Source organism: Canis lupus, chromosome 13 (assembly GCF_003254725.2).
Source record: "Canis lupus dingo isolate Sandy chromosome 13, ASM325472v2, whole genome shotgun sequence".
NCBI lineage: Eukaryota > Metazoa > Chordata > Mammalia > Carnivora > Canidae > Canis > Canis lupus.
In genome coordinates this window covers 45,062,400-45,088,728 of record NC_064255.1, presented here as the reverse complement: position 1 = coordinate 45,088,728, position 26,329 = coordinate 45,062,400, and the positions used below count along the sequence as shown (strand labels likewise).

Genomic DNA, 26,329 nt, shown 5'->3' with positions numbered 1-26,329 from the left:
CATGCAATAGAATAATTGAGCGAGTAGGCCAAAGACAGAGGTGAGGAAGAAACTCCTTTTTCTCTCTAGGGATGGGAGACGGTAAGTGCACAAGCACTTACGACCTTCAGTAGTGGGTGGTTCCAGCCGAGGGAAGGGAGACCCAGGAGTAGGCGGGGGGCCAGAGTATTATTAGAGAAACTGAGTCTTTCTGGTCTTTCTCTGCTGCGTTGTACATCCCTTTCATTATTATCATCGCTTCAGGAGACTATCCTTAAAACAGAGGCATGGGGAGTGAAGAGACAGGTGCAAGCAGTGTCCCCGTCACTGCTAACGACCATCGGTTAGCAGTAGGAGACCACCTCAGCCAACAGAAAAGGCCCCGGCGAGGGTCAGCCACGGACAAGGTCACAGCAAGAAGACCAGGTGAGAGGACACGTGAAGTACAACCCGGGAATGGCTCAGAAATCACTCAGGGGCAGCCTGCAAGGGATTGGCTGCCGATAATAAGAATTTGAGTTCCAAGCAGCATCGTTCAATTCCGATAATGGAAAAGGAGAGCCACATCAGTTACACCTGGTCTTGAAATACTCATTCAGTTTGGGGATTAAACTTCAAAAACATCACTCTACATCATACATGATGGGTTTTCATCCCGAACTCGTATAGTGCAATCCTTAAATAGGTGGGTGGGCCTTTAAAAATTCTGTTCCTATGTTTGAAAAATGGGACAACTTTATACTCCCCAAAAGCCAACTTGCCTCAAAGCTATAAAAAAGAAACAATCCTTTCGAAAGATATCTACCTAAATCTCTCTTGCTCCTGAGACATTAAAAATAATCAAATGAGATTGTACAGCACCTGATCAATGACCTTGCTCATAATATTCTTTCCAAAGTGCATTCAGGCTTGCTGCTAATAACAGCCATGAATCACATGAACCACACAGAAGGCTGGGCAAGGGGTAATTATATGAGGTAATAAAAGTGAGAAATAGCCAGCCATTAGAACGGGGAAGCTATTTTTATACAAAGTACAGGATCAGGGTGACATATTCAGGATGGAGCCACCTATGTATAAGCAGCAAGAGGAGGAAAATCTGATCCCAAAGAAAATGATTCTACTGCATAAAACCAAGGAGGACCTCATGCTTGAAGCCAGCCCTGGTGTGGGACAGGGTGGGTCCAGGGACAGCCACCCCATGCACAGCAACTGACTGGGTGTCCCTAGCGAGTCACTTCACCTCTCTGGCATTCGGTTTCAGCTATAAAAGATGAAATTAGGGCAGCCTGGGTGGCTCAGCAGTTGAGCGCCTGCCTTCAGCCCAGGGCCTGATCCTGGAGACTCAGGGTCGAGTCCCATGTCGGGCTCCCTGCATGGAGCCTGCTTCTCCCTCTGCCTGTGTCTCTGCCTCTCTCTCTCTCTGTGTCTCTCATGGATAAATAAATAAAATCTTTAAAAAATAAAAATTAAAAGATGAAATTAGAATAAATACTCTCTTAGTTCCTTACTAGCTCCAAATTTCTCTTTATAATTGATACGGAATTCATTCAACACATGGGAGGCAAAGAAATCAACCCTGAAATTGCTTATGATCAGCGGTTCTTTTTTTTTTTTTTTTTTTTAAGTAATCTCTATACCCAACATAGGGCTTGAATCCACAACCCCAAGACCAAGAGTCACAGAAAACTTGCTTTATGTCAATATCGACTATATGTTATCTCATTTCATCTTCATGACAGTTTTTGGTTCAGAAAGAAAGGACATCTTTCCTTAGGAACTAAAAAAAAAAACAACCCCTGTAGAAAGTAAGGCACTAAAGAATCTCAGATGATCCCTATCAATGAATTTCCCTTATTGACTTTTGTGCTGGTAAATAAATGATTCAGCTAATTGTAGGCATTCTTTGTACATTTTCTTTCTTTGTTTGAAGTAGGGTGATAAATAAAAGGAGAATTGCATTTCGTAAATTCAACATACTTGCATTAAAAAATTATAAATAAATAAAAGCATACTCGCTTTACAAGTAAGCTAATTGAAACAGCAACACAAAACAGAACAACAACAACAAAAAAAAACAAGAATTAAGACCTTCCTTGGGTAAACAAAACTTGTCGAGCCATAATTTAAGTATCTATTTCATCTTGTGTATGCCAACCAACACTCCAGACAAAGATATTCTCAGCTGCAATAGAAAATTAAGATCTCTTATATCTCACACGTTACACGTAAACTCTCAATTTAATGATGTTTGGGTTTCTCCCCTTAGACGTGCCAAGTGCAGGGGAAGAGTAATAAAAAGTTTTAAACTCCAGGTTGCTAGGATACATTACCCATTTATTTTGAAGTACAAATCTCCATTCTTGCTCAGGCTGGGATAAATTATCATTACTAAGAAATCTTTAGAAATACAGTCAGTTCTCGAAGTACTTTCCCCAGAATATTTATTCAAATAGCACTGTTCTAGAAAGGCTCCACATTCTTTATTCTTAGTAACTTGGATGGTGTACAGACAGCCCCATGAGTTAGCATTTGGTAAACCATTTACCAGTGGTAGTTCATCCACTGGAGAAGAGAAATTTATAGGTGTTTTGAAACGTCAGAGTGAAGATAGCATTTGGGCCTTAGAAGGGCGGGGTGAAGTGAATGGAATTTTTCCAATATTTATTTTTAGTATCCTTTAAGATATAAAGTCATTTTGTCCAGGAACAAAAAGATTGAATTGTGATTAGTTTAGTGTACTTACCAAATTACCATGTGGGATGTCTTCTATTTTATTTAATTAATTAATTAATTTATTAATGTCTTCTGCTTTAAAGTATAATTTATTTAGATATTTTCAAATATATTGAGGGTTCTTTTCAACATTCCTAATTGCTCTTACAAGTGGAGCTATATATTGATGAACTGAAAGAAATCCAGCACCTGTAGGTTTTGCTAAAAGCAAGCCAAGATCTACAGAGGAGAAGAGAGGGAAAGAAGCATTTCGGAGCATTTACCGTATGAGGGTGCTATACACAGGCAATCTCACAGATTATCTCAGAATCCTTGAGAAGTGGGATTGTTGACCCATTTTACAGGTGAGGAAGGTGGGGGTTTAGAGAAGCCTAGCAGGTCACTCAGTAAGTGGTGGACGTGCGATGGGACTCAGTCTACTGGTCTACTGGACCCCACAGCCTGTGCTTCTTCTCTTGCATTCTCAATGACTGTGGGAGGCCACTAGCCACCAGGAGCCTGCAGAGAGGGTGTGTGTTGTCCACAACCCTCACACATCATCTGCGGAGTTGAAATGCCATTAGTCCTTTTCTGCCCCCACTGCCACATGGGCACCCGTGAAAAAACTTGTGGGGGGCCAAAAAAAAAAAGAAGCACATTCTGAAATTCACCCTCTAGAAGGTGGAATCATAGATGCCACCAATCTTGAACAATTTTGGGGGGCAAGGGGGAAATCAAAGTAAATGGAAAAGCTGGAAGTCTCGGTGAAGGGGTTGTATACGTTGAAAGGAGTTAAGAGCAAAGTTATCATAACTTCTGACATGACTTTTTCTACATGGTATTTGAGGTATCTCCCCAAAAAATCTTTGAAGAAGAATAATTGACAGGCTCCGTTGCACATAGTCACTAATAGCACGGAGAGTTACCGATCACATTACTTCTAGATAAATGAGGATGAAGAAGAGAAGGAAGATGGGACTAAAACTCATTGACCTGGAATGTTTTGCATCAATTCTTGAATAAAACTTGGGAACCAAAACAAACCAACCGAAAGTGCCATTGACCCATCACCATGTATTAGTGAGTTCCTACCATGTGACTCTGATTCTGTGATTCTTTAATGTGAAGGGGTCATTAGTGCAGGACAGTTTCCCCACATGAAGAGGGTTGGCTCCTTAGCCGAACAGCTCGAGACAGTGTCTCCACGGTAGCCCTGCTCAGCCAGGGATGAAAGCTGTCACGAGTCCAGCTCCTACCAGCAGTCGGGGGCCAGCTGTCACATTCAAGAATGTCAGCACTAGAAAAAGCATCATAATGTGGTGCCAGGAAAGTGATTCTCATTTCCACAATTTGAAAGTGTCACCTCACTCCTGATGTCAGGAGGGGGCCCACAACACCCACCTGGCCGATCATAATCCCATTTCCCTAGACACAACGAGTGATCCAGGAGTGGGCAATGACCCAAGTGGAGCCAAAGACTTTTCCTGAGTCTGATAATGGGAAAATGAAGTTCCAAGGTGGGAGGCTGTGACATTTCAGCTGCCTGTAGCCCTCTTCCCAACCATGACACTGGGGAGAAAGCATGTCTGCAAAATGAAATTGGAGAAGAGACACAGAGTGAGGGAATGAGAAAGTTCTGGAGGTGCATGTAAGCTTCTCCTCTACTCCTATGAACTACCCCAAAAACCAGCTCAGTTACATGGACCAGTGCATCCTCCACTGCTTTTAGACCAACCGGGGTGGTTTTCTGTCCCCTGGACTTGACAGAGCTTTGATTAAAGCACTTGGTTACCTTTCCCAGGAACTGGAATTCCTTTGGTTTTCAGGCATGTCTCTTGCACCGCTTTGGCCTGGGTTAGCTTACAACCGTCCCCAGTGAAGCCCTTGAACATGAACCATATTGCCACACATATACCCGTCTCTTGAGTCACGCAGAAGAAATAAATCACCCTGAAGGAACAATGGCACTGTATTCCAGCTATTTAGGGATACAGATCATACCTGAGAGCGAAGCCACATGATGCCACCTACAGTGATGATCTATCGTCTGCCTGGATTGGTGGCTAAATCCCAGATACAGGATGACAAGTGAGGGGCCCCTGTGATGCCAGCTGCACCTCTTTCAGTTTGGAATACAATCCCATGGAATTCCAGCCGTATTATCTGGTTTCGCTTCTAGGATGGCACATTTTGTAGAGGCCTTTACAGAATGTGTTGTGCTGGTTACTTCCTTTCCAAACGCATTTACACTAGGGTTTCTCAACAGCAGCACTCTTTGACCTCTTGGACCAGATGATTCTTTGGGAGCTGTCCCAGGCATTGTAAAATGGTTAGCTGGCCTCCACCCACCAGCTGCCAGGAGCACCTACTGCTTCTATAACAGTGCCCAACCATGAGGACACTGCTTTGCCCAGAGTTGCCTTTATGGGCATGGTGCCTGCCAAATTCTGGGCTCCTCGGGGTTTCAGCCAAGGTCCAACCAGTAGTATAAAATATATATATTTTAGAGGGGAAGGGCGGAAGGAGAGGGAGAGAGACCATCTTAAGCAGGCTCCACACCCAGCTCAGAGCCCAACACAGGGCTTGACCTCACAACCCCGAGATCATGACCTGAGCTGAAATCAAGAGGTGGATGCTTAAGTGACTGCACCACACAGGTGCCCCCCCACCATCTCTCTATCTTTAAACCCCCAAATGATTGAGAACGTTGCTCTAGCAACTGCTAGATGTAGGCCATTATTTCAGGTAAGTTTCTGTAATTCATTTATACATTCGACCACGCAAACACATATGCACAGGCCTTTTTCCGAGCTTTCATTCCACAGTCTCCTGATTGGACTAACCCGTATTTCATAATTGCCTCCGTCGCAATAACTGTAGCTTATAAAAAGACTCCAATCGAGGTATGATTCCAGCGCACAACTTTTTTCCAAAACTGACCCTCATGCCCCCATATTTATTCCTGCACGGTCCAGCATTGAAGCCAGCTCTCAACATGAGCTTATTCTCTATTGAGTTTGCCAGATTTAGGGACGCCTGGGTGGCTCAGTGGTTGAGCATCTATCTTCCCCTCAGGGCATTTTCCTGGGGTCCTGGGATCGAGTCCTGGATGGGGCTTTCCTCAGGGAACCTGTTTTTCCCTCTGCCTGTGTCTCTGCCTCTATGTGTCTCTCATGAATAAATAAATAAAATCTTTTTTTAAAGTTTGCCAATTTAGCAAATAAAAATGCAGGATACCCAATTTACTATGAATTTCACATAAGCAATGAATAATCTTTTGGCATAAACAGGGTCCAAATGCTGCTAAACACCATACAATATGCAAGACAGCCCCAACAACAAAGAATTATACAGTCTACAGATTACATGAGACACACCTACATTTTATCTGGCCATCCTGCATCTCTATCCACTCTGGTCTTGAACCTGCTGATGCGTGTTGTTCTCAAGAAGTAGCATCTTCTCCCATGTACTACTTAGAACCATGAGGACACTGCTTTGCCCAGAGTTGCCTTTATGGGCAGGGTGCCTGCCAAATTCTGGGCTACTTGGGGTTTCAACCAAGGTCCAACCAGGAATCCAGAAATCAAATGGAACTTTTTATTTTATTTTATTTTATTTTATTTTATTTTATTTTATTTTTCTATTTTCAATTGGAATTTTAATGTAGGGAATTGGCTCTACCGATGATGTAAGAGGCTTGAAAAAGCCAGAAAGTAATGAAGTAACTGGCAAGATTGGCAAATGCACAACATTTATTCCCATCCCCAGGCTGGAGGGACAAAAGAAGGAGGTGGAGTTACTAGAGCCAGGAGGTCATCTGGCAAACGAGGAAGTTGAAAACGGATGCTGCAGAAGCAGGTGACAAGAAGAAATCCAGTGCCTGTCTCCACCCAAGGAGAAGAGGAGGAGAAATACCCTGGCTCCTCCCACCAACCGATTTCCTCCCAGTTCCTCCCATGGGCCAAAGCCAGCCAGAAAGTAGCTCGGAGACCTGTGGACTGTAACTAGTCTAGAACAATCTGAGTTCACCAACTCTGGTCATCAGTGGTGGGCTCTGTCTTCTAGCTCCGCAGAGCCCAGGAGAGGAGGGATCCTCCTGTCCTTGGGATTCAGATGAAGCCTTGGTAGCCACTGCCTCAATCACCAGCTCCTAGGCGTGGAGCCTGCTCAAGATTCTCTCTTCTTCTCTCTCTGCCCCTCCTTCTCTCTAAAAACAAACAAACAAAAAGCTTTTGATTGTGTCCACTAAGTCACCTGAGTTTTCCTGTAATGAGTCACGCTATTGCTCTCTTATTCTTTCCAGATCAGCTCTTCTCTGACCACTGTTCAGGATGCTCTGAGGCCCTGTGGCGGCCCCGCACGCTGCCCCTCCTCTGGACCCCAGTGTGACCATGTGGCTCGTGCTGGCCAAAGAAATGCAAGCAGAAGCTTCTGGTGGAAGCTTCAAGAGCAGACACACAATTCACCGATTTTTTATTTCCTGTCTTAGGGAGCATGAACGAAATCTGTCAAGATGGAACCCTGGTCCCTGGATTAGTCTTCTATTGCTTCCATAACAAAATTACCACACGCTCAGCACCTTAAAACAACACAAATTGATTATCTTACAGTTTTGGAGGTCAGAGTCCAAAATCCATCTCACTGGGCTAAAGTCAGGGTGTTGACAGCTGGGTCCTTCTAGAGGCTTCAGGGGAAAATCCACTTCCCTGCCTTTTGTAGTGTCTAGAGGCTGCCCTCCTCACTCCTTGGCTTGTGGTTGTCCCTCCATCACTCCAGCCTCTTCCTTCCATGGTCACATCTCCTGCTATTGGCTTTGACATGCTTGCTTCCCTCCTACGAGGACACTTGTGATTACATCGGGCCCACCAGGTTAACCCAAGACAGTCTCCCCATCTCAAGAGCCCTAACTTGATCACATCAGCAAAGAGCCTTTTGCCACACAAGGTACCATTGTCACAGGCTCTGGGGATTAGGATATGGATACCTTCAGGGACCATTATTCTGTCTACCTCAGTCCTTGAGAGATTACAGTGAGCAGAGCCCCACCTGCCAAGCAGCGCTAGGCATGTAGTATGAGTGAAAAATAAATGTTTACGGCATTGAGTCGCTAAGATTTAGGGGCTTATCTGTTCCTGGTGCACAATTGAGTCCACATTTACACCCTGTTTCTTTTCTGTCTCTGTTTATATTTTGCAAAATTTAAAAATAACTTAAAAGTATTAAATATGGCTATTTTCTGCAGAAAGTACACTTTAAAATAGTACACCCATAAATCATCAATCTATGAGGAAACCAAGGAGCTTTTTTGTTGTTGTTGTTCCTGAACAAAAGTAACTTTGGAACTGTAAAGTAGACCTAAAAACAAATATTGCACATATTCCAGATCCTAACAGAAAGTCTTTTCTGAATCTGAAAAAATCTTCACAGATTCCCTTTGTTCCAAAAAACTAACAAATTGGGACACCTGGGTGGCTCAGTGGTTGAGTGTCTGCCTTTGGCTCGGGGCACGATCCCGGGGTCCTGGGATGAAGTCCCACATCGGGCTCTCCGCATGGAGCCTGCTTCTCCCTCTGCCTGTGTCTCTGCCTCTCTCTGTGTCTCTCAGGAATAAATAAATAAAATCTTAAAAAAAAAAAAACTAACAAGTTAGCAACGTGGATCTACTTAGATGTTGAACCAGATGAAAGTCAGAGAGAAAATGGTTCATTGAAAGATAATTAAACTTAGTCTTGTTTTTCCTCAAAGTAGGGAGAGGGGGGTCTGACCATTGAAATGAAAACACTGAATTTCCAAATACAATCCTTTTCTTGATTTCTGTAATTATGTTAAAAGTCATAAAAAGCAGAACGATAAATCTCTAACAACCTTGAAATGCAGAGTCCAAGCTGGACCACCACCCACATCTCTTCTTCATAAGTCAGATGGACATGCGGACACATCAGTCTCAGCCCCAAGCAGTGGTCACCGGCTTTTTGGTCTTGCCCCTCTAATCAGTAAGAAGTCTTTAGTAAAAAAAAAAAAAAAAAAAAAAAAAGAAGTCTTTAGTAAATTCCTCCAATATGTGCACTTATCAAAGTGTTACGAGCATTACAATACATACACACACACAAAGAAAATAAAAAGATAACATAAAAGTGAAATCAGTAACACTTTTAAATGCCTTGCTAATCATAATGGCATCATCAAACACTAGTTAATCTTTTGGGATACAATATGCTCTGAAGGAAAGGTACCCCACTGGGGCCCCTGGGTGGCTCAGTCGGTTGAGCATCCGCCGTCCGCTCAGGTCATGATCCCTGGGGTTAAGCCCTGTGTTGGGCTCCCTGCTCAGCGGGGAGTCTGCTTCTCCCTCTCCCTCTGCCTCTCCCCGCTGCTCCTGCGTTCTTTCTCTCTCTCAAAGAAATAAATAAAATCTTTTAAAAATACCTAAAATTTTAAAAAAGGAAAGGCTACTCATTAATGATGGTAGATATGAGCCTAATTGTAAACTTCTTGATAATTTTGAGTATTTTTGCCCGGCTTTTTTGGTCAGATCTAATTTGGCCCATGTTATTTCTACCTTTTATTTATTTATTTATTTTTTCTACCTTTTAATGCGGAGAGCCAAGAGCTTGTTTCAGGGAAGTAAAAGCGTCTGTTTTGTCATCTTCGTTGTTTGCTTGCACATGTGCTACTGTTTTCACTTCCATCCATGGTTTCCTTGCAGGAAATCTTTTCAGTCATTTGTCCATTTTATGAGAGTTAATTTAATTGAAACCTGTGACTATTATCCAAAAATGGCTATGCTAATAGAGCTGGGCATGCCTGACCTGTAACACATCATACTGGTCCAAAAGCAAATGCAAGAGTGAGGAGACCACCTTCAACCCTCTCTGTGTTCTGGAACTCCGTGTCTCCTCAGAGTGGTTCCATATGATGCAACCAGGACAAGAGACCATCCGACATTTGGATCAAGTGAGGTTGCCCATGTCAATCCCTAGCACTTCTGGGACACACATGCCACACTCCATAGAACTCTGATACAATCTCCCCATATCAGTGGGGATAGGCCCCCAAGACCCCATTGGACGCCTGAACCCACGGGTATGACTGACCTCCATGGTCACTGTGGATTTTTCCTAGACATACAAACAATAAAGCTTAACTTACAAATGGGGCACAATCAGAGATTAACAACAACATAGAACAGCTGTAACAATATATCATCATGGTTACGTGAACGTGTTCATTCTCTTTCTCATGGTTACGTGAACGTGTTCATTCTCTTTCTCAAAACATCCTGCTGTATGGTGCCCTCACCCTCCCTCTTGGCGTGAGATGATAAAATGCGTTTGTGATGAGACGGAGTGAGGTAAGTGATGCAGGAGTGGGGACATACGGTTTGGCCACTATTGACCTGACAATGCGTCACAAGGAGGATCATCCATCCGCTTCCTGTCTGCGGTTGACCATGGGTAACGGAAACCACAAGAGCAAAAACCGCAGAGAAGGGAGGAACACTGTATAAACAACCAAAACGCAGGCTTCTGCAAAGGCTTCTACAAGAGCGATGAATTCAGGTATGTGGCAAAGATCTATAATCTCTTCAATTAGTATTGCCATCATAAAACAAATTAAAAAAAAAAAAAAAAAAACCTGAAGCCCAGAGAGGCTGAATGACTTTCCCCTAATACCACAGATGGCTCTTGGCCATTAGGACCAGAAACCAGATCCTCTGTACCTCAGGCCAACATGCTTCTCAAGGCACCACAAGATTATGAATGAGTAAATTTAGCAATTTTGTGACTGAATTCAGTCCTGCTGGCCTCCCTTCAGCTTGGTGCTGTACGATGAGGTGGAAACACTCAAGCCAAAGCAAGGGGAAGCAGCCTGGAGGTGACCTGTCTAGCCCCGGAGATTGGAGATTTTTGAGTCTTTGCAAGATACGAGGGGGGACAGTTTGTCTTTCCTCTGTGTCTCTGGTCCCCAGTTACTGTTTGTCTCATGGACAAGGGTCTTTAGATTGACTGATGAAGGTTCTCCTGAGAAGAGTTCTCTTGTGCCTGCTCCACCAAGGCATTCAAGGACATTGTAGTCAACGCCACATGGATTGTATTGATATATGTTGATTGTATTCAAGGTGTCTGGTGTGACAGTACATAAAGGATGATAAAATGTCCCTGGAAATGTAATAAGATGAAGATGATTCTATTTCGCTCCTACCGCTGGAGTGCAATCAGGGAAGCAGGAGCACTAAGAGGGTTCATGGGATAGATTAGATCTTACCCAGTTTGGGGAGGAGCTGAGGAAGGAACGTCTCCAAAAGTAGCAGAGAAGGGCCCTAGCCAGCCCTGGTGCAGGTGGGCCAGTCAGAGCTTGTTGCCGTTGGGTGAAACCAACGGCTGGAGAGGAGCCACAGAGGAGGCCACTGTAGCAGCTTCTGAAGGCCGTCAGCTCCTTGTGGCTTCCACCCTTGTGAGCTCACAGCAAAGCATCTCCTGGAGGGTCTGGAATCGCCGCTGGGCAGTAGGGCCAGCAGTCGGGGAGAAGGGCTGGATTCAGAGGAGGAAAAGCATGAACCAAAGAGAACCCACTGGGCCCTCTGTGGCTGTGCCTAACTGCCCCTGCTCACTTCACAGTGGCTGCTGCTTCATCTCTGCCTCTCCAGTGTCTCTTGGAGGACTCCAGGGGACTCCTATACCCGGGGATCTTAAAGGTAGTTCCACTCTAGCTAGGTCGACATTGCACGAAGCCACCAACAGCTCCTCTCAGGGACCAACACTATGTAGGTGGAAGCAAGTTTGAAAAGCTGCTTGGGGTAGCTCCAGTTCCACTCCCAAGGTTCTAGCTCCAGTTCCACCCATGATAGATATGCTGCCTCCTGAGGATGTGAGCCCACCTGCCTGCAGGGCTCTTGCTTTATGTATGGAATATTCCAGTTTGGAGCTGGACCTGAACCCTGGAGGTGAGGCTGCAAGGGGCCTCCTTACGGCACTTCTCTGCTGCCTTTGCCTCCTGCGGGGTTCAGCTTCCCTGGAAATAAACCTGGAACCATGTATAGAATTTAGGTTTGGGGAAAAACCTACAATAGCTGTTAAAATTGTAACTGCTCTTCCTCTTGGGGCTAGCAATCCCACCGCTGAGACGTTCGCCCTCACCCCTTGCCAACTGTGTGAACCTGCACGTACCTACAGATGTGCAAAATTCTGCTACTGATGCATTCATCGGAGCATAAAGCAAAAACTAGACCTACGGAGGAGGCCTGGTTAAATAAAATGTGGCACCTCCAAGGGACAGAATTCTATGAAGCCAGGAAAAATGAATAAGAAAGTTTTCCATGCTAGGGACACGCAGGTAGCTCAGTGGGTTTAGCATCTGACTTCGGCTCAGGTCATGATCTCGGGGTCCTGGGATCGAGCCCCACATCAGGCCCCCTGCTCAGCGGGGAGCCTGCTTCTCCCTCTCCCTCTTCTCCTCTTCCCTGCCTGTGCTCTCTCTCTCCCTCTCAAATAAATAAATAAGATGTTTTAGAAAAAGAAAAAGAAAAATCTGTGCTAATGTAGAAATATCTCTGGGATAAGTAGAAGAGAAACAAATGAAGAAGAAAAGGAAAAAGAGAAAGGTTCAAAGTGATGTTTACAGTACCCCGACTTCCCTATAAGGCAAAGAGGAAAATAATTACACACACTTAGATTTGCTCAGACGTTTGAAGCATTGAAAAGACACGAGAAATGAGCAGAAGTGGTTATGAGCGTGGTTGGCTGAGGGCCCCCTTCTGGGATGCAGACTTCTCCTGGGATGGAGGGGCAAGAATGCCACGGACGAGAGGACAGGGACAGGAACCAGAGGTCCCCACGTATACGTTTGTATGATGTTTGGATTTTTGAGCCATGTTTAGTGTTTCACATATTCACAAAAATAAATAAATTTTAAAATTAAATTCAGGTTGCCTTCAAAGAAAGAGAAGAAAAAGGAGAAGACTTTGGAGAAGCATCAAAGTATTAGCCTGCCTGGAACAGCCGGAGTCTAGGTCAGACCCTGTCTCCACTTCACCCAAGCGCTGGATTTGGGAGAAGCTGGGTGAACAGAATTCCAGCCGGCAGGTGGACGGAATAGCTTGGAGGGCAGGACGGTGATGAGCCGCAGAGCACAGATCCCGGAGCCACCTGCAGAGGCTCCAACGTGGCCCCACCACTTACAAGCTGGACAACCTTAGGGTGAGCCACCTAACTTTTCAGTGCCTCGGGCTCCTTACCTGTAAAATGAGGCATAATGATGATGCTTATTTAGGATGGATGTTACTAGGAATAAATCGGTTCCCATGTCTGAAGTGCTTAGAATAGTGCTTAGCATACAGAAAGGACTCTAGAAGCCCATTTACTTCTTTATCCGTTATTGCACAGGAGGGTCAAGATCTTAGAGAGAGGGGCGGCTGGGTGGCTCAGTGGTTGAGCATCTGCCTTTGGCTCAGGTCATGACCCCGGGGTCCTGGGATCCAGTCCCGCCTCAGGCTCCCCGTGAAGCCTGCTTATCCCTCTGCCTCTCTCTCTGTGCTTCTCATGCATAAATAAATAAAATCTTTAAAAAAAGATCTCAGGAAGAGATCTTCAGCATGATTCTCTGGATGTGATCTTAGCCGGGGACCGGGTAGTCTTGAATCTTCATTGAGACTCTGTAAGACAGTGATTGCTTAGCAAGCCCATAACTAGTCTGTAGGAATCCTCCTAGGAGACCCCCCCAACACAGAATTTACCCATCTGATTCACTTTTTCTCCAAAGAGGATTCCAGGGAGATTTTCTTGGGTCTGGGGTGTCCTCAACTCGCCTCTCCTCCTATGAGAGGTTAGCAGCATTGGGATTCCCTCTAAGAGTGTAGGACTGAGATAGCTCACCTCTGGTGAAGTTCTCTGGGGCGGCCTGGAAACGAGGTCCCACAGTAATGGTTCACATATGGCCACAAGCTTCTATTCCTCCCAGAAAAGCCCATGACGTAGGGAGGGGTCTCAGGCTGACTCTCCCTAGCTAGTCTGAAAAAGGAAAGGATCATTTCCAAAGCGACATGGAGTGGTGGTGTCTGTACTCCTCACCCCACTTGGAGAAGGGGGGTCTGCAAACGAGAGCCTCTGCCTGCTGAGGAACCACTCCTTCCCTCCTTAGCCTGGGCTTGTCCTGGGCCCACAGCCAGGGAGAACCAGGGAGACACAGGATGATCTTCTGGCCGTTTCAGAAGTCAGAAGCCAAGAATCTGTAGAGGCACCACGCTGTCCTCCCTACACAGGCTTTTAGAAGCAGAAGAATAGAAGTGAAAAGACCGCAGCCCTCACGGTGCCTGCATTCTGTTCCTCGAGTGGAGACCCACGGACTCTTACTGCATTCAGGTTCCAGTCATTTGGGACTATGATGTGAAAGGCCTACAGGTCCCCTAGAAAAAGTGGTTTCATCTCCTATTACCCTCCTATAGCGGACACTTCTGTGTCCCTATAGGACGCCCTTCCCCAGGCTAATGCATCCCCTTCCAGCTGCTTCGAGCAACTCAGGGCTGCTCCTCGTCCTGGGAACTGCCCTTGGCCAATGGGAGCCACCTGCTATGGTCTGAATGTTTATATGCCCCTCAAGTGCATATGTTGAAATCCTAATCCTAACTCCTAATGTGATGGTGTTTGTCAGTGGAGCCTTTGGGAGGGAAATTAGACCATGAGGGTGGAGGCATCAGGAATGGGATTAAGTGCTTTCAAAGCGATCCTGCAGAGTTCCCTAGCCCCTTTCACCATGTGAAGATACAGTGAGAGGGGCGCCTGGGTGGCTCTGTGGGTTAAGCATCTGCCTTCAGCTCAGGTCAGCATCCCAGGGTCTTGGGATCGAGCCCCCACATCAGGCCCCTTGCTCAGCGGGAGGCCTGCTTCTCCCTCTCCCACATCTCTCACCAACAAATAAATACATAAAATCTTAAAAACAAAAACAATGAGAAGTCTGCATCCCAGAAGAGGGCCCTCACCCGACCCCCCTCATACCCTGATATTGCACTCCCAGCTTCCAGCACCGTGACAAATTTCTGTTGTGTATTAGCTCCCCAGTCTGTGGTTTTGCTAGGGCAGCCGGAGGGGACCAAGAAGCCGCCTCACCTGGCAGCCCACTGCCAACGAGTCACTGATCTAAGGGTACAGAAGGCCAGCCCCCTTGTCTCCCGAAGGTCATACAGCTTGCAAATGATGGGCCCTTGACTCCAGGCTGTTTGATTCTAAACACTGGGCCACCACACTGCAGTATTATACTGATTTATTTTTTTACATTATTTACTTTAGTTACCTAACTATTTTGATTATTGCATACCTCCCCCCACTACAACACAAGCTCTTGGAGAATATTGATTTTTGTGCCTCTCGGTCCACAGCTGGATCCCCCCAGGACCTACCCAAGTCCAGGTACCATACCAGACCCTGAAATAGTTAGTAAATTATATTGCTCCTGTGACTTCAAGCCCTTCTTTCCGGATTTAAGGGGCAAACAAATTATAATAAGGGTAGATTGGTAACGTGAGTTTCACCCAACGTCATGTAAATAAGAACCTCTTCCTTCCCGTCTTGATTCTGCTCTGTTGTAAGTTGGATGCAATATATTTAAGGCACATGGTGATTGTTTCAATATTTGGCTTCCGTTTAAGAACCGAACGTGCCACACAGCTGTGTAATTGCTAAGTAAGATCATAGTCTCTGACTTGCCAGAATTTGCAGTGACATTGTCAAGGCCTTACCAGAGACCATAGAGGCTGGGAGAAGACCTACATGAATCTAGGGGGAAAGTTCATGAAGGTTCATGGCCAACATCACTTGTTATCTCAATCTAGTAGTGCTTGTTGTGACTGCAGAGGGCACCCAAAATAGCACCTCATTGAATTTCTGAACTACTTGAGAAATAGACAAAAAAAAAAAAAAAAAAAGATCCAAGGAAACCAAAATATCATGTTTACTGCTAAGAAAGCTGACAGTGCAGAATGTGTGGATTTAAGGGTGAAATGTCATCCTAGGGTGTCTGGGTGGCTCAGTTGGTTAAGCATCCAACTCTTGATTTCAGCCGAGGTCGTGAACTTGGGGTCATGCGATCGAGCCCAGCACCAGGCTCCGCTCAGCAGGAAGTCTGCTTGAGCTTCTCTCCCTCTGCCCCCCAACCCCACACTTGCATGCACTTGCAGTCTTTCTCAAATAAATAAATAAATGTTTTAATTATTTTTTAGTTTAAAAAAAAGAGTGAAATGTTTTCCTAATACTAAACCCCAGAACTAGACAAACTCACCCATGGATGACTACAGACCTCGCCAAGCAGGGCCTTGGCCCTTTAATCCTAGAACACAAAGGAACAGGGCAGGATGGACACTCTCTGTGGGTCCACCAGCTTCCAAGAGGACTCCAAAGGGAAGGGATGGCTAACTCTATCCAGAAGCTCCTTTGAAACGTGATGTGGGAAACAAAGACAAAGAAAAATGAAATTTCCTTACTATTTACAGCCCACTGACAAGTCCTTGAAACAGGCAGAGTGACCTTCCTCTAGGATCTCTGCTGCCTCCGTATTAATACTCTGCTAAGAGCAAAAGGCAATCTTAGCCCGACCCTTGGGATCCTGTAAGTCTACTTAACACATAAAAATTTCTTTGGAGGAGCACCCGGGGGGCTCAGTGGGTTAAGCATCTGCCTTCAGCTCAGGTCATGATCCCGGGGTCCTGGGACGGAGCCCTGCATCGGGCTCCCTGCTCAGTCTGCTTCTCCCTCTGCCTGCCACCCCCCACTGCTGGTGTGCTTTCTCTCTCTCTCTCTCTCTCTCTCTCTCTCTCACTCTCTCTCTCCCTCTCTGTGTCAAATAAATAAATACATAAAAATCTTTTTAAAAATTTCCTTTGAAAAAAAAATTTCCTTTGGTAACTTCTTTTATCTCTAGCCCCCAGGTCCAGGTGGCGATCATCCCCCAAGCACATGACCCACCGATACACATCTGAAAGGTCTCATGACTCAGATTTTGGTAGACAGTGGTAAACGGCCTTTTCCCAACCATAGCTAGCCCCCTCCAGGCCCTGGAAACCTTGCTTCCAAAATTCCTTAGAGACCTACACCATCCCTAACCCCTTCCCAACTTGCAAGTATATCATGGGCCACTCGTCACATGATGCCAGGGCAGCTTTTTCTGCCCTCGGGTCCTGTCCCTGTGCTCAAAACCACCTTTTTTGCACCAAAGATTCTTTTTGCATTCAAGAATTCTTTCTTGGGGGCAGCCCGGGTGGCTCAGCGGTTTAGCGCCGCCTTCAGCCCAGAGCCTGACCCTGGAGACCCGGGATCGAGTCCCACGTCGGGCTCCCTGCATGGAGCCTGCTTCTCCCTCTGCCTGTGTCTCTACCTCTTCTCTCTCTCTCTCTCTCTCTCTCTCTCTGTGTGTGTCTCTCATGAATAAATAAATAAAATCTTAAAAAAAAAATTCTTTCTTGGCCTTCAGTCTCCAACCCCAACATCTTTCCTATATCAAACCCACTAGCTACACAAGTCACTGCAAGGAAAGAGTGGGTGATAGTGCAGAGATGTGAGGAGCGTCACAGGAGGGACACAAACCCCCTCCTAGTGGAAGGAAGCATGAAGAGTGAGGATGACTTTATAATGTCAACAGTAGTGTCCTGCGGCCCCTGGACGGCTCTCAAAGGAACTTCAGTTACATTTCTGCCCTGTGAACTCGGTGTTACGAATATGCAACAACCTCCTACAGCTACCGTGTTGCCTCATAGTTATCACAGCTAAACCTAGATGGAAATCCTAGAATTTCACAGCCCCAAAGTGAAACTTCAAAGTTAATCCAGCCTACTGCTCTCCTTTTTACAGATCATGAAACTGAGGCCCAGAGAGGTGAAATAGGCTTGTCATACCACAGAAATGTAAGCCGGTCACCCAGAGCCAGAAGTGAAACCCCTGTCCTTTTTTGTCCCTCAATCCACAGCCTTTATCTACCCAGGGACCTGTTTTTCAGCTTGTCATCAAATTGTCCCTGGTGTCAAGAAAGAGAGAGAGAGAAAAAAGAAAAAAAGAAAAAAAAAACCCAGCAAGAATGAGAAACAAAAATATAATATAATACACATGCCTATTTCACAGCCAAGACTATGCAGTGGGGGCACAAAATGTTCTAAGAAACAGACAGAAGCGATTTCTCTAAATGATGGAAAATGAGGGCCTCATCAACTCTCACTGTGTCTTTCGTGATTTGATACCCTCCATCGAAATTTTTCATCTATCTAAATCCGTGGTGCTCTAGTTAGCTTCAGGGAGACTTAGCCTTCTACTTTCATAAAATTCAAGAGAACTAGATAGATTTTTATGTGAATATAAACTCAATATCCTAATGACGTCTGTTTTAAATTATTTATGCACAGCTCAAACCCTCCTAGGCATTGTTTTAAAAAGGATCCTGCATTACTATGAATCACATGAGCTCATTCTCAATGAATAGTAAAAGAAATGAATGCTATCTTCAGAATCCTGAAGGAGAGGGACATCTTAGTTCAAAATCCTTTTGCTTCCTATAATGCAATATGTATGTATGTATTAAGGCCATAAAGTAGGGCCCAATAAAGATCATAAATCATCATGTTCGAAAACAGAAGTAAAGAATATATTCAACATTATAAATATATATAGTATAATGATAGCAATGATTTTTTTTCCTGTGTAGATCCATAATTGCTGCTGAAGGCATCCAATTTATTTGTTTATCCCAATGCTTAATATGAAAAGCTAGTGCTGCATTTTAAATGATAGAAAGTTTAGGTAGGGGGATGCCTGGGTGGCTCAGCAGTTGAGCGTCTGTCCTTCGGCCCAGGGCGTGATCCTGGGGTCCAGGGATCGAGCCCCACAATGGTCTCCCTGCATGAAGCCTGCTTCTCCCTCTGCCTCTTTCTCTCTCTCTCTCTCTGTATGTCTCTCATGAATAAATAAATAAAATCTTTAAGAAAACAAAGAAAGTTTATGTAGGTACAGAGACTATCTATGGGGCACCTGGGTGGCTCAGCTGATTAAGATCCAACTCTTGATTTTGGCTCAAGGTCATGATCTCAGGGGCGTGAGGTCGAGCCCTGCCTGGAGCTCTGCACTTAGTGTGGGGTCTGCTTGAGATTCTCTCTCTCCTTCTCCCTCTGCCTCATCCCCTGGACTTGCATTCTCTCTCTCTCTCTCTTTCTCTCAAATAAGTAAATAAATCTTAAAACTAAAAAAATAATAATTAAGATTCCTGATCAGAAACTACTTGCCTGTGTAACATAACAAGCAGCAGCTTGAGCCATGAATGGTGGGATGGATGTGCATATGGCTCTGAGGTTTGGGGACCGTGGGCTTCTGAGCGTGGCTTCGGCTCCCTGTGTAGGTCAGGCCATTACAGGGATTGTTATACACTACAGCACCAGGGCAGTTTGGTTGCTAAGGGAGTTAAAGCCTTACCTGATGAAGTACAGGCTCTCCCAGCAGATTCGGGTCACTGTATTGTGGACATGTTCTGTGATGTCCTTTTTTATTGGAATTGATGGAAATTGTCGCAATCAGGTATCTGGAACAGAGAGAAATAGTCCACCGGCCTGGCAATCCTGAATTCTAAAAAGTACTGCTCATTGCCTAGAAAGAGAAGAGAAAATGCTTTTAGGCCTCATCACTGTCCACCAGCCCTAAAACATTTGTTGGGATATTCCTCAGTGTGATGTAAGGAAGACCTCAAAAGACGGATCCCCAGGAATATGGAGCTCCCATGGCTGCTAACAACATACCCGAAAACTCTAGAAGCTGCACTGATTATAGAAGTTGATGCCAACCCAGCATCTTCTAGGGTCATGCTCCTCAATAACAAAAACAGTAACAATAATAATAATAGCTAACACTTAGCGATTACTTTGTGCCAGGAACTGTTTTAATGTCTGACTCATTTAACCTTGCAATTTACTCTATGAAGTAGGTCTACTAATATTATGCCTATATTACAATTGGGGAAACTGAGGCACAGAGCAATGAAGTACCTTGGCCAAGATCACACGGTTGCTAAATAGCTCCAGATTCCTTGCACTTTCCCGCCCAGGTCGAGAAACTGTTTTTGATGGGCTAACAGTTACTGGTACACGTGCACGCAGGTACACATGTCCTGTCTCCTTACCCAAGTATTTCAACGAAGCAGACTTTCAAGTTAATTGGGTCAAGTAATAAAGATCTAATGTGAGATCTTGCAGATCGGCGCAGTTCCTTCAGATTTTATTCTTTTACACTCATATTATTATTTTTTGGAAAGAGAGGGGCAGGGGAGGGGCAGAGGGAGAGAGAAACCTAAGCAGACTCTGTGCTGAGCGAGGAGTCCAGCACTGGGCTCGATCTCATGACCCTGAGACCGCAATGTGAGCTGAAACCGAGAGTTCGATGCTTAACTGGCTATGCCATCAGGTGCCCACACTCATATTATTTTTTATGCTGAACTATTTTACTTGAAAAAAATAGATCCTTAAAGTATTTTACTTTAAATCACAGATATCATGACATTTCACCCCTAAATACTTCAATTTGCAACTCAAAAAAAAATGAGGACATCCTACGTAACCAAAATAAATACTTACGCCTAACATGCCACGATATTAATCAGCCTAATGAATTTTAATACCATTTATGACCCAAGCCATATTCCAATTTCCATAATTGTTCCCAAAATAGATTTTGTTGCTGCTCAAAACTGTTGGCACTAGGCTCTAATCTAAAATTGGGTCCCTTAAAAATAAATAAATAACATAAAATAAAATTGGGTCCCTTCAATTTCTCTTCCTCTGTAACAGCCTCTGTCTTCGTGGTGATGATTTGCTGAGAGTCCAGGACCGTGGACGCATGCAATGTTTCTTCACCTTTGAGATTTGCCTGAAGGTTTTGTCACAGTGTTTAGCTTGTTCTTACTTTTTCCATTTATTATCTGTGTTTTAGATACTCTTCTGATACTTAGAGGGGCAAAAAAACATATATATATATATATATTTTTTTTTTAATCTGCAGACTGTTATAACAGACTAGAAACAAGTCTCTGAAAACTCAAGAGGGGAATGAGCAGAAACAAATGACCAAAGAAACATCTTTGGGTTCCTTCTGGATTTAATTCATTTGAGTGATACCTGGATGAATGAACACAGATAATTGAGAGTAGAAAAAAGAACAAGGATGCCTGGGTGGTTCAGTTGGTTAAGCATCTGCCTTCAGCTCAAGTCATAATCCTGGGGTCCTGGGATCAAGCCCCATGTTGGGCTCCCTGCTCAGCAAGGTGTCTGCTTCTCCCTCTCCCTCTGCCTCCCCATGCTTGCACTCTTTCTCTCAAATAAATAAATACAATCTTTAAAAAAAAAAAAAAAGGAAAAAGGAAAAAGGAAAAGGACAAGGCTCAACAATTTTCATTCTGAGCAAGGACTAGGCATTACAGGCACAGGGCAACTTTGTGCAATGGATGCCAATATGCACACTAGGATTTGGGGTTTTCGCCTACCAAGCTTTATTACATTAGGTGGGTTTGGTGATACAAGTTCTGATTGGAGACTCCAATCTTTCCAGAGTCAAAGTGTAAAGTAGCTAGGCTTAGTTGCTTAGGCAACCAACAATGTGTGACTGATGAGTCATAAATCCAACTTGTTGCTAACTTGCAGTCACGAAAGTCTTTGGAATCTTTGTTCCAAGACAACTCATTTGAATGCCCTTTAAAGGCTCAGGAAATAGCCCTGAAAAACATTTCTTCAAGGCAGGTAAACAAAAACTGTGTCTACGGTATTGTTAAAATAGACTGGATGCATTTCAAGATACTTCCAGCCTTCAACCACCCGCCAAATAGTCTATGTGTCTCCTTTTGTCAGGACCCAGGCAAGCGGGCTCCGGTCCACCCCTGGAGCCCTAGACCCCGCAGCTGGCCCAGTGAGACCTGCCTCAAGCCCGCCGTGCAGGTGCACACCGAGCTGTGTCCTTCCCCATGTGGCTTTATCCAATCAGGAAGTCAAGTCACCGCTCTCCATCGGTTCAGGGTTCCACACTCAAGGGCGTCTGGCCACGTGCTTAACCTGAGCGTCTTACACAGCACACGGAGCGGGACACAAGGTGACAGCAGGGTGCATGCGGGGCTAAGGGCCCAGCCGGGGAGCCAGTGCGGGCGCTCGCTGGGGACAAGGCCTCGCTCTGCTCCGGGTCAGCACTCGGCACCTCCTGCTGTGGCTGTTCAAGGCCCGAAGGGTCTCGGGTCTGCTCAGAGATCCCTGCCGGGGCCTCCTCAGGTGGTCACGCATAGAGGGCCCCGGCCGGGTCTGACAGTCTGCTGCCAAAATCCGCCCCTTTTTTAAAAAGAGATTTAACGGGGGCTCCTGGGGGCCTCAGTCAGTCAAGTGTAGGCCTTCAGCTCAGGGCATGATCAGGGGGTCCTGGGCTCCCTGCTCCGCGAGGGGTCTGCTTCTCCCTCCCCCTTCGCTGCTGCCCCTGCCTGTGCTTGCTCTCTCTCTCTCTCTCTCTCTCTCAAATGAAGAAGTAAAATCTTTAAGCAAAAAAATAAATAAAGGGATTGAACTAGTCTTGGGCCGCTGCAGACCTCCTCTGGTTCTGCTCCTTCTCAGTTCTAGGGGGGTGGGAGGTCCAGGTGACATTGGCCCCGGGTGTCTCCCAGCTGCAGTACCCTAACTGCGTGTGTCCTCACGTGGCACAGGCTCCTGCTCGACATGAGAGACTCCGTTTTGCTGTCTCCAGGTCTGCAGAGCCAAGTGCCAGCTGGCCACGGCAAGGTACAGGCGTCTGGGGGGGGTCAGGTGGCCTTGCAGTGGGGAGCCCTGGGAGGGCCAGGACCGGGGAAGCCGGGCCTCACCTGGTTGCCACAGCAACTCTTCAGAGGCGGACTCCTGGGACACGGAGGCTTCTTTCCCTAACGCAGAGGGAAGTGAATCAGGTGGGCAGAGCTGACCAGGGTGATGAAAGCATTCTAGAAACTCCCTCTCAAAAGTAAATCCTTGCTGACAACACCAGGTGCTGGCAAGGTGTAAAAGCCAGAGGAAGTGTCATTCCTCGCTGGCCAGGATGCAGAACGGTACAGTCACTTCGGAGACAGTCTGGACAAAGCTTAAACAACACGTACTCTCCTTACCCCATGACCTAGGCGGCACTCGGCCCCAGCAGCTGAGAACTCATGCCTACACGAAAACCTGCCCAGAGACGTTTCTAGAAGCTTTGTTCATCTTTGCCAAACCTTGGAAACGGCCCAGATGCCCTCCGGTCGGCCAACGGATACATAAGCTGTGGCACAACCAGACAAGGGAATATTATTCGGTGCTAAGAAAGAAATGAGCTATCAAGTCTTGCAAAGGCAGAGACGAGACAAATGCGTCTTATGAAGTGAAAGAAGCCAACCTGGAAAGGCTGGACGCTGAACGACTTCAACTACGGGCATTCTGGAAACTGAAGAAAGGTCAGGGGTCGCCAGGAGTCAGGGAGAGGGAGGGATGCTCACTCAGTCCCCCGAGGGGTTTAGGGGCAGCGAAGCCACTCTGTGTCATACCATCCACCCAATGGTGGATGCGTGTCATTCGCTCTTTTTCCAGACCCGGGGAGCGGACACCACGGCGAGCTGTGATGCACAGCTGTGAGCCCGGGCGACGGGGACGCGGCCCGCAGGGACAGCAGTCTAAGGGGTGCACCCTCCCGACAGGGCGTGTTGGTGATGGGGGGCCGCTCGGGCGACGGGGCAAGGGGGGGCGTGGAACTGTCCCTGCCACTCAACTGTGCTATGAATCTAGACCTGCTCTGAAAAATAAAGTGTTTTCTTTTCTTTTTTTTTTTTTTTAAGTAAGTCCTACCCAACCTTCTGCCAACTAGATTTTGATTACGGCGCCTCTCTCCCAGAATGGAACTGTGCCCTGCGAGGAGATCGGCTGGGCTCAGATTTACACCCTGCTGTGGGTATTTTTCTTTTTTTTTTAAGATTTTATTTTATGTATTTATTCATAGAGACACACAGAGAGAGAGAGAGACAGGGGCAGAGGGAGAAGCAGGCTCCATGCAGGGAGCCCGACGTGGGTGGGACTCGATCCCGGGGCTCCAGGACCACACCCTGGGCTGAAGGCAGGCGCTGAACCGCTGGGCCGCCCAGGGATCCCCCACTGCTCTGCTTCTGTGCGACTTGATGGTATTGATTCCTCAGAGAGGACACGAGTGACTCACAAGATCGCGTGATTCCCAGGGCCTCTCGCAGAAGGAGGCAGATGGCAAGTAGGAGCTGGGACAAGAGAGACGGTGCCAGGAGGCCCAGGGCTGCTCTGGTCCCTCGGAAGTCATCAGAGATGCTCCCCCCACTGCCCCCTGCCCCCTGGAAGCCCCCAGAACCCCTGTACCGAGCGGGGAAGGTCTGAGTGGGCCCCGACTCCCTGGGGTGTGATCCAGAGTCCTCCCTGCGTATTTAGTCCCTCCTCCCCTACTCCCCCCCAGGCCCCTGCCCAGGGAGCGCCTGCTCTCTGGCCAACCCCGCACCCTGCTTTCTGCCGCCACCCCCAGCCCTGCTGGTCTGGCTCCCCCTCCCTCTCTCCCGGTCCCCACTTCTCTCTGTACCTCTCTTGTTCTGGGATCGGTGCACGTGTCTCCTCCGCCCAGCGAGGCTCTTGGTGACGCAGATCGCAGGGGCCAAGAGCCTGAGTTGGAGCCAGGCCGTGCTGTGACCTCTTCTGGGCCTCATTTTTCTTGCCTGTAAACCAGGAATGATAGTAGCTACTTGTCAGGATGTTTAAAAGGCGCTGCAGGAATCTCAGCCCCCTACATACGGAACTAAATTTTATTCTCTCCTGGTAGACACTTGGTTGCTAATTTAACTAAAGGCCCCACGACCGTGTTGTGAAGGAAGGAAGGAAGGAAGGCAAAAAGGAGAAAAAAGAAATCAGGGGGTTGGGGGGCCTTGATACAAAGGAGCGGGTATTAGTCATGTTTCAGTCTGCGCCCCATTAAATTCACTTATCTGTTCCCGAGTGGGTACAATGGCCTGGTTGCTGAACAAAATCGGGGATCCCTGGGTGGCTCAGCAGTTTAGCACTGCCTTCTGCCCAGGGCATGATCCTGGAGACCCGGGATCGAGTCCCACATCGGGCTCCCTGCATGGAGCCTGCTTCTCCCTCTGCCTGTGTCTCTGCCTCTCTCTGTCTCTCTTTGTCTCTCTCTCTGTGTCTCATGAATAAATAAAATCTTGGAAAAAAAAAAATCAGTGCCAGCCCTCAAAGAGCCCACGGTCAAGGGGCGACAGCGAATGACATCAGTAGTTGCAACACAGTGCGGGGACAGCTGAGGGACAGCAAGGTGGCCTTGCCCTGAAGCACACGGCTCAAGAGCTGGGTTCAAATGCTGGTCCTCTCAGTTCCTGGCTATGTGACTAAGCTCCTAGCACCTCGGTCACAGGGCTGCAGTGGGGGTGGGCTTGCAAGAGGGAGAGGGACCAGCACAGTGCCAGGCATCCAGTGCTTCATACACGTTCGTTACGAGTATTGAGTTTTCGTGCATCTACACACATGGCACACACTCGTACACACACCTATGCACAGTAAGTACCCACTGCAGAGCGCAAGGGGGGCATAGAAAGTGAGGAAGTAAGCCGGAGTCCGGTGGGGTTGCCAGGAGGGGGTGACTCCCCCCCCCAGGCTCAGTCTTTAAGAACAAGGGAGAATGGGGTGGGGAGCAGGGGAAGGCTGAAGCACAGGCAAAGGCCTGAGAAGGAAAAAGGTGGGCCACTCCATGGGGCCGTGGGTGCAGGGGGTGCAGGGTGCGGGGTGGGGGGCAGAGCTAGCCCTGTTGGAGACTCAGGACTCAGGAGCTGAATCACACAGGCCCTGCTAACGAATCTGGATCTTGCCTAAGGCCAGTGCAGGGCTGAGCTGGAGCCTGCTGTGAACATTTTGGCACTTTCTAAAACACCACATTTTTCATAGCATTAGCCAACAATAATCCGCTTTGTGGTCATGATCCCGAAGCCCTGTAGGGTGCTGAAGCAAAGCCTGAAAAAAGACTCTGTTCAGTGTTCTATTCTTCTAGGGCCAAGAATATTTTATTGTGTTCTAATTCTTTGGGAAATGATACATTCTCTGTGGGAAGGATCCACGTCTTTTCTCTTGTATCTCCAAAAGCATCTAGAACAATCTGTTGGCACACCAGATTTGTCCAACAAATACTAAGTGAGAAATTCATATAATCCCTGCACATTATATGCAGGTAATTCCTAGTTAATTGAGGCAATTAACTGAACATTCTGATGGAAAGTGGAAATGAGGGTTGGGACATGGACTTCACTGTAGCAGGGTGTTAAAGGACAGATGCCCCTGGGGTATTCGTTGGAAGTTAGACTTTGGTGTACTGGGGAGGATGGTTTTTTTTTTTTTTTTTTTTTTTTTTTTTTTTTTTAACAAAACCAATTAGCTCTTCTTTCAAAGTGGCAGAGGGTTATTTCTTTTTTTTTTTTTAAGATTGTATTTATTTATTCATGAGAGACACACAGAGAGAGGCAGAGACACAGGAAGAGGGAGAAGCAGGCTCCCTGTGGAAAGCCTGATGCGGGGACTCGATCCTGGGACCCCAGGGTCACGACCTGAGCTGAAGGCAGAGGCTCAACCACTGAGCCACCCAGG

At 46.5% G+C, this 26,329-nt stretch overlaps 2 long non-coding RNA genes and 1 pseudogene across 2 annotated transcripts; 2 read left to right on the top strand and 1 right to left on the bottom strand.

The window, feature by feature from the left end:
- The first annotated feature begins 266 nt into the window (after positions 1 to 266).
- Positions 267 to 3,686, top strand: LOC112652183 (60S ribosomal protein L22-like; annotated as a pseudogene).
- A 2,745-nt stretch (positions 3,687 to 6,431) lies between these two features.
- LOC112652324 (uncharacterized) lies at positions 6,432 to 24,406 on the bottom strand. Its single transcript, XR_004808551.2, has 5 exons — positions 24,276 to 24,406; positions 19,137 to 19,307; positions 8,563 to 8,699; positions 7,306 to 7,530; positions 6,432 to 6,904 (listed from the first exon to the last, which is right to left on the bottom strand). It is a non-coding gene; the product is annotated as an uncharacterized LOC112652324 (long non-coding RNA).
- LOC118352060 (uncharacterized) lies at positions 21,335 to 23,745 on the top strand. The gene is made up of 4 exons (XR_004808532.2): positions 21,335 to 21,445; positions 21,554 to 21,791; positions 22,831 to 23,139; positions 23,273 to 23,745. It is a non-coding gene; the product is annotated as an uncharacterized LOC118352060 (long non-coding RNA).
- Positions 24,407 to 26,329: the final 1,923 nt, after the last annotated feature.